The sequence below is a fragment of the Lactuca sativa genome, chromosome 7 (assembly GCF_002870075.4).
Source record: "Lactuca sativa cultivar Salinas chromosome 7, Lsat_Salinas_v11, whole genome shotgun sequence".
In the NCBI taxonomy this organism is placed as follows: Eukaryota; Viridiplantae; Streptophyta; class Magnoliopsida; order Asterales; family Asteraceae; genus Lactuca; species Lactuca sativa.
The window spans coordinates 160,833,565-160,841,869 of NC_056629.2; the positions used below are offsets into that span (position 1 = coordinate 160,833,565).

The following is an 8,305-nucleotide window of genomic DNA, read 5'->3' on the forward strand; positions in this document are numbered from 1 at the left end:
GTAACTACACCTTAACACTTTCGCTTTTGACTTGATACAAAAAGAACAACTTAAAAAAAAGTACCGAAAATGAAGTTTAGACCCAGATTATGGAATTGTACCACCAAGAAACAAAGATAATTGCTTTTTACATTGATTACAAACAAAAAACAAAAAAAAAAAAAAAAACAAAAAACTCCTAACTTGCAAAAACTAGTAAACATGAAGAAATTTGTTACCCTTATGTAGATTATCATAAAGAGCTTAGATAATCATAGTATAAAATATAAATAATACAATTCAAAGCAAGAAAAAACACCCAATTTATAGAATTTATTGAATTGCATAAAAGAATTGTAAAAGAATTACAAACTACATCCAATTACAAATAGAATTACAATGTACAAAAGAATCATATGAACCAAATGAAAAATCAACATGTTAAAACTTAAAACCTTAAAACCCCCTTATCCCCCTTCGTACTCTTTATCTAAATCTTTCTTTGTACACCCTTTCAAGTTTCAACTCCAATCAGACTTTAACTGAAGTCCCAAATGTCTGAATCAGTTCAGTTTGGTGCTTCCACAAGTGCTTCGACTTCAGAAATAGAAAATGGTCTCCTGGTTCTAAGTTGTGAAGCCTCTAGAGTCATTGATGTGATTGGTATAGTAGATTTTGTATCCACCACTATTTCTTCTTTATTTTTTTTCAATTATTCAATCTTTCAGCTTCCTTATCTTGTTCATCATTAGCTGGATCAAATAAAATCACTGTGTGAAAAGAAATACATACATCCTTAAAATAAAATACAGAAAAAGAGATAGATACACTTTGACTTTTTCTGGTCAACCATCATACATTTCAAATTCAAAAGAAACAAGGTACATAGATTAACTTTTATCATTGCTTCAAAACCAAGTGCCATTACAATGCAAGCATACAGATCAATAAACATGTCTTAGTTGTTTTCAAGTAGGCTAGGTGAGACGTGTTTTGTCAAAGCAATACTTCTACTTTCTACTTTCCCTAACATGTTATTCTTGTTAAAGCTATGCTTGATATACCCATTCTTCATAAGAACTTATGCTTTTTACGCCATAATGAAAAAAAAATTCACTAAGGCATTTAATCAAACACCTCGTCTACATTCCTAGAAACATCTCTGAAATAAGATGAATATATAGAAAACACCTTAGAAATAAACCAACTATCGATCAAACATCTTAATCTAATGAAATTTCAGCTGATGGGTAAGTAGAACCGATTTAAAAAGCTAAAATCGAAAAACGATCTCACTTTGCCATGTGATTAACCAAAAAAATTAATAAAGATAGGATGAAAAAAACCTCAAATGGAAATAAGATGCATTTCTTCGTGGTTGAATATGTTGGGAAGAATTGAAGGACTCACAGCAATGTATACATACGATATCATTAAATCTGTCTTCTGAGTTCTCAATAGACGTGATATGGAACGAGGAAGAAAAAAAAAAAGGCGTGTGTTAACTTAAAACGACGTAGGATTGTTAATTCAGGTACCTAAGCCTACGTATTCACTATTCTCATATATATATATATATATATATATATATATATATATATATATATATATATATATATATATATATATATATATATATATATATATTTATTGTCACTGAAGTCCAACAATTTTTTAGTATAATGGTTTAAATGGTCCCTCGTGGTTTTAAAGGCAAAAAAACCACGAGGAACGATTTAAACAATTATACTAAATATTGTTGAGCTATAGTTACAATATATATATATATATATATATATATATATATATATATATATATATATATATATATATAGTAACGCCCACAGATTCGGGCTAGTCAATTTATAAATAATAAACGTTAAAAATGACTTTTTGATAGAAGATTATTTAGGATAAATAATCTTAACAAAAGTTATAGTATATGTCACTAGGATTTTGTACATATAAAGAATGCTGAAATCCTATTTATAACGAAGAAGTTATGACCCGTTAAAGTTTCACGATTAAACCGACATGACTCTGCGTAACGTAAAAAGTGAATTTTTTATAAATTACTTTTTAGCCTTTGTGGTGTAAATAAAAGTCATAGTATTTGTTAAACCGAGAGTTTGCATATAGACAACGTCCAAATCTGACTTCATTAGAGGAAGTTATGGTTTTTCGAAGTTTCAGTGTAGTAGTATATAGCTCAGAAATCGAATTTTATATCGATCAATTTTTAGCCAAAATGATCTAAATGAGACTTGGATATCTCATTAATAGGAGTTCAACGATAAAAAGAAATTCAAAAATGTAGTCCGTATGTAGAAGCTACGAATTTTACACGGTCGTTAACAATGTAATCTTTTTAGAAATTTAAAATTGCTCAAGAATTAGCCAATGGGGTCAAAAGGAAAGTTGTTGATATTTTCAATACCTATGTGTGGATATAATAATGTCAAAAATGAAGATCGTATGCGAAAGTTATGAATTTTTTAAGATCAGCTGTTTTACCTACGCCCTGTGCCACGTCTCAACACTAGGCGAAGTTGTGGTGCCTATGCAAGCTCACGACGTGAGAGGCATGTCTCACGAAGTTAGAAGTCCCTGGACAACCTATAAATAGAGTCGAATTTTACTCATTTGATCACACCTTTCCATTCCATTCTCTCCCAAACCCCCCAAGGTCCCTAGGCCTTTTCTCTAGCACTTCCTAGGTGTTAGTAGTGAAGCTTCGTAGCGTCATAAATATCCGAGAAGTAGAGCTTTTGGCTCAGAAGTTCTACCTGTTCAGAGTTCGGCTTCTCGCTAAACCACCTGTAAGTTAAGTTATGCTTACCGTACTTTAAGTATAACTTATGTTTAAGTTCATTATCGTTATTTTGAACCTATAAACAAGATTTATTAGTGATTCCAAGTTGGTATGCTGATTGATCTACTTACTGGGATGATGTCTAGGCTGGATTTAATGAGGTGTTTAAAGTGGGATTTCCAAACAGTATACTTCGTATACCAAACGGACCCTACCTCCGATATGATCATACCTGTTTGTTCCTTAATTGATAGATCTTGAAGTAGAATTTGAGTTAATGATGAATCAAGACTAAGTATTAGTCACGATAAGTATTAGAATAAGACTTAGTGATAATGATACGAGGTTACGTCAAAGGAAAAGACAGTTGCTAGAAGCGAAGCGCTGTCCAAATTTTGGCTCGCCACTTTAAAAAGTAAGTGCATAGTTAGTTTCATCTTACATATAGATATGAAGTGTTTAATATTAATACATGCTATATATGCTTTTTATATGTGTTCCTGATATATATGCTAGGTGAACGATTTATATATGTTTTACTTGATTTAAACTGCACATATATTTTTATACCTATAAATATATTGGGTAAAGATAGGTAGATGAAAGATGATATGGATGATAAGAGATGAAAAATAATAGAGATATTGAGAGGTGAAAGATGATGATAAGCCTTGAATTTAACACTGATTCAGTCATCTAGCAGAGTATAGATGACAACCACGGATAATTGTAAACAGTCCAATGGAACGCTAACAGGCTCGTAAACTGTAGGTGTTTTTGAAGTACGTGTTCATCAGATTTACTCTAAAAATCATGGCAGTTGTTCCTTATAAATGAACATTGTCAACTGTGCCTAATAGATCACGTTCGCAATTGTGCCTAATAGATAACATTGGCAGTTGTGCCTAATAGATAACATCAGCACCTATGGACTTAGTGTCTGTTAGATAAACCCTAGCAGCAATGGACTTCGTGACTATTCATTTGGATAATCCTTAGGAATAAATAAATGAAGAATAGATGATTCTTAGAGAAGATTCTTAAGAATAAAGAAGATAATAGGGATGGAAAATTGGGTTAATTGTTTGATGATTTAACATAATAATTATATTATTGTCGGTTGAAAACCCTATGTACTCATTAGGGTTCCCAATCTAACCCACTCAGTTTATTGTATCATGGGTGGCTATATGAAATATACATTCTGCTGAGAGATTCAATGAGTATTATGCCACTAGTTTAATTACTGCAAGGCTTGTAATATTTCGTTATGCTTGTGTTTCTGTATTGATGATGACATCCCAATGTTTTAATATAAATAAAATAAATTTCTTCTAAAATGATTTATATAATCATTATCATGTTTTCTGGGAACAAATTCTACAATATTATTCTTTAAAAGGATACTCTGGTTTTTAAATAAGCACAAGCAAATCGGTTTTTTCTGGTTGTGAAAATAGGGATGTCACACACACACACACACACACACACACACATATATATATATATATATATATATATATATATATATATATATATATATATAGAGAGAGAGAGAGAGAGAGAGAGAAAAGAGTGTGTGTGTGTGAGAGAGAGAGAGAGAGAGAGTTTCCCATATAAAAAAATAAATTAAGTGTACCTTCTACATATCTTTAACATATGTTTCACTTCTAGTTTAACGGTAGTCCCTAAATTAGTTGTTTGTATCTCCATTATATAATCCCTTAGCAAGGTATATTGTTTTTCATAGTCACCTAATACTTGTCTGTGAGCTAAAGCCTTTGCTCTAAACACTTTCATTTTAGATAAACCAACCTCATACTTCTTCTGTAATTGTTCATGTAATGCTTTCATTGGAATAGATGCATTTATGTAACATTGTGTTTTGAGGTACTTTCATTTTGACCCTTATATTGAGATTCATTGCATTTTGGTCCTTATAATGTAAGACTTGTGGATGGTAGGGGCTATTCTTGCCACTTTTGGATTGTTGGGGCGGAGCCACGTATGTTGGTCGTATGCTTTTTGTATGCAGTGCGTACACGGTGAAGTCGCAAACCCTAATCTTTAGTGTTTAGACCGTATTTATTCATCATTAACTCCCAACCATGGCTCCTTCCATCAGCCTCCATCCTTTCAAACGTCCTTGCAACCCTAATCCACCTTGTGAACCATTTCTAAGCTTGTGTGTGTGTGTGTGTTTTGTGCCTTTAAAGAAGAAGGAAGGAAGTAGAGACCATCTTAGAGGAGTGAAGAACTTTAGATCTAGAAGCACACCATCATTTGGCATCACTTGCATGTATAAAGTTCTGAACTTGGTGAAGTTTCATTTAGATCTTGTTTTGGGCTTGATATTAGGTTCTTTTTGTCCCAAATGTGGTGTTTCTTGAGCATAGCATGTACTTGACCCAATAAGTCGTCCTTTCAGTCCTTTGGAGGGGTCTTAAGTCATAAAAATGTAGTATTGGGGGTTAGTTTCACTCCATGCATTCCTTAGAAGGTCTTAATGCATTAAGATGTTGAGTTAAGCACTTAATGGACATGCAAAGTCATAAATTTGGAAATTTTATGACTCCTAGCAATATTTTGGCCTTGGATCTGAAAGATGGACATGAGAATTTAAGGTATTAACCTCTTAATGGAGATTTGAGAGGTTTGGGCATATGTCATGCGTACCTAAAGTATGCAGTGCATATGAGGTCATCTATCCCGACTGCGGTCAAGGCTTGAGTACGTCCAGCGTACCTTCGGAGTACGCCGCACGTACGCGTTCAGTGTCGACTCGGCTGAGTTGACTCAGATGGGTAGACTCAGTTGACTTGTTAGCTTTGACTTATTAATGGGAAATGTTTGGACATTTAGGGCTTGGGTGGAGCCGGTATTCAGGATCAAAGTATTAATCAGTTCTCTTTGTCAGGCTGTGAGGTGAGTCTTCCTCACTGTACTTACGGATCAAAGGCACTAAGGTCGGCCCATTGGATTGTATATCCTGTTAATGATAGTATGTTGTTATGTTGTAGAGATCTGCTAGATCGGTATCTTGGTATATAGGATGTTAGCATGCGGTAGTGATCTGTGAATCTGCCTGTTTGTTTGATGCCCGGTTATATGTTTATTTATTATGTGTATGTCGACATGTTATGGTTGGTTCGGTTGAGGTGGTCCTACTTTGTGTTGAAGGTTTAGATACCCAGGGCAGCCCGGATAGATTGTAGGCCCTGCGAGGCGGTCCAGTCAAACCGAAGGCCCGACGAGTGGTCCAGATAGGTTGTAGGCCCTGTGAGACGATCCAGTCATGTCGAAGGCTCGGGAGCGGTCCAGATAGGCTTTAGGCCCTGCGAGGCGGTCCAGTCAGGCTGAAAGCTTGGATATGAATGTTGTTGTTTGATATGGATAAACAATTTGAAGGCGTGACCGTACACATCCTTTGTTTATGGCTTTATGATTTTGGAATACTCTGATATGGATAAACAATTTGGAAACAATGATTTTGTAAACATTTTAAGAATATGGGTTGCTTTTAAAAGTTTAAATTTGTTGTGATTTTTAGGATGTTACAATTTCCCTCTACCTGATCGATAACTTTGTTTGCCAATAATTTTTCAAGCATTTATGTTTCTTGATTGCAAGCTTGTATAACTTTTTCATTAGTCTTCAAGTCCAAGATTATTCTTCACCAGATCATGAAATATGCAAAACCCAAGAGCGCCGTTTTCTCTTTTGAAAGTAGCATTTTTCCTTGACCTTCACTTATGGTATTTAACCAACTCGATGCAATAATTTGTATGTAACCCCTATAAATAGCCCTTATTATGATTTTATCAATTTTTTTTTTTATTATGTGTAGGCTCCTTTTACTCTCAAGTGCATGATTTTTAATTAAGTTCTTGACTTCTTTTTTCCCTTAAAAGTTTGTCCCAATTTGAAGCATACCTTATACACTTTCTTGCTTGAAAATTCCTTAGGTTTTTGCATTTCCGTCAACATCTTTCTCTCATTATCCTCTTCAAAAACAACCTCTTTAAACCCATCAATGTCTAAAACTTCAATTACTTGCCTAACACATTCTTCAATCCCAACACTCTCAACTTCTCTTTTAAATAAAAGGTTGAAGTCTCTCATGTCAACATCCACTTCTTAATCAAATTATCTTCATTTAAAAAGAGCTCACTGTCACAATTGTTTTATCACCCATACTATTACCATCATCAGTACCCTCTTCGTTTGTATCTCTTATGACATAAAAAATCCCCATCCATGTCCATATTGTCATACTTTTCATTATAATCATCTACTCCATAAAAGCTATCAAATCCGTGTTAAAGATCATCACTAGCCCAATAGAACAAATATAATCTACAAGACTTTAGAAGATTCTAGAACATTATGGAAGACTATAGAAGACTCCAGAATATACCGGAAGAGTCTAGAATACTCTAGAACGACATGGAAGACCCTAGAAGGTTATGGATCATTCTAGAAGACACCGGAGCAACCTAGATCTCTCCAGAACATGGTAGGACATTCTAGAGACATATGGAAGATTATAGAGTATGTTAGATAGTTCTAAAGTTATCTAAGTAAGTAATAAGTGTATAGTATTGTCTAGAACCTTCCTAAGAGGCCTATAAATAGGTATGGAGCTCATTTGCTCCAAACCATCCAAGAAAATCCTCAAATAAAGCAAAGTGTGTAGTAGTCTCTCAAAGTGTAAGTTCTTTTTAAGTGTCTTAATAAAAGTATTGTTGTTTCCCATACAAAGAGTCGTGTTCAACAATTTTTCATTTAAGTCAATGTTGTCATGTTCATATTGCACTCTAACTACCCTCTCTTAAACAAAAAAACAACATATAAAAAGGGTTTAAACTATTAAAAATGAGATGAAGATTTATCAAATATACAAAATGTTATAATAAAATAAAAAAAATAAAAAAAAAAAAAAACTTACTAAGGGCATCTCCAACCCACCCCAAACTCCATTTCTTCCCTCATTATTCTCCAACCCTATCCCATTTTCACCTCTATTTTTGGATATATGAATAGTATTCCCCCATATATGGAGGTGAAGTTTGGTTGTCAATTTTAGTCCATTTCATTTTTATTTTATACATTTCTAGTTTATTTTATCTACCAACTATAATTTAAATGCAATATTTAATATTTATAATATCATATTCTATACTAATTTATATTAATTAATCATAAATATAAAATTTAATTAGTAGAGGGGTGTATTTGACAATATATATAAGTTATAAAAATGGAATATTCTAAGAATATACTTTTTGGGGTAAAAAATAGGATATAAAATGGAGTAGGGTTGGAGATGACACACTATTTACTCCATTTATAGAGGAAAAAATGGAGATGAGTTGGAGATGGTTTAAGTATTTAACGCATATTCATTTTTGTATTATCTAATCTCGTTTGCTGCATTTCCAAGAGCGTCATCAAATACTATGATTTCAAAATATATCGTATGTTAGGGAGCTAAAAGATGAACTAGAATGATAA

General features: G+C 33.2%; 1 long non-coding RNA gene across 1 annotated transcript; it reads right to left on the reverse strand.

Annotated features, from left to right (window-relative positions):
• Nucleotides 1–302: 302 nt before the first annotated feature.
• LOC122195019 (uncharacterized) lies at nt 303–1,494 on the reverse strand. The gene is made up of 2 exons (XR_006184942.2): nt 1,326–1,494; nt 303–731 (listed from the first exon to the last, which is right to left on the reverse strand). It is a non-coding gene; the product is annotated as an uncharacterized LOC122195019 (long non-coding RNA).
• Between the last annotated feature and the right edge of the window lie 6,811 nt (nt 1,495–8,305).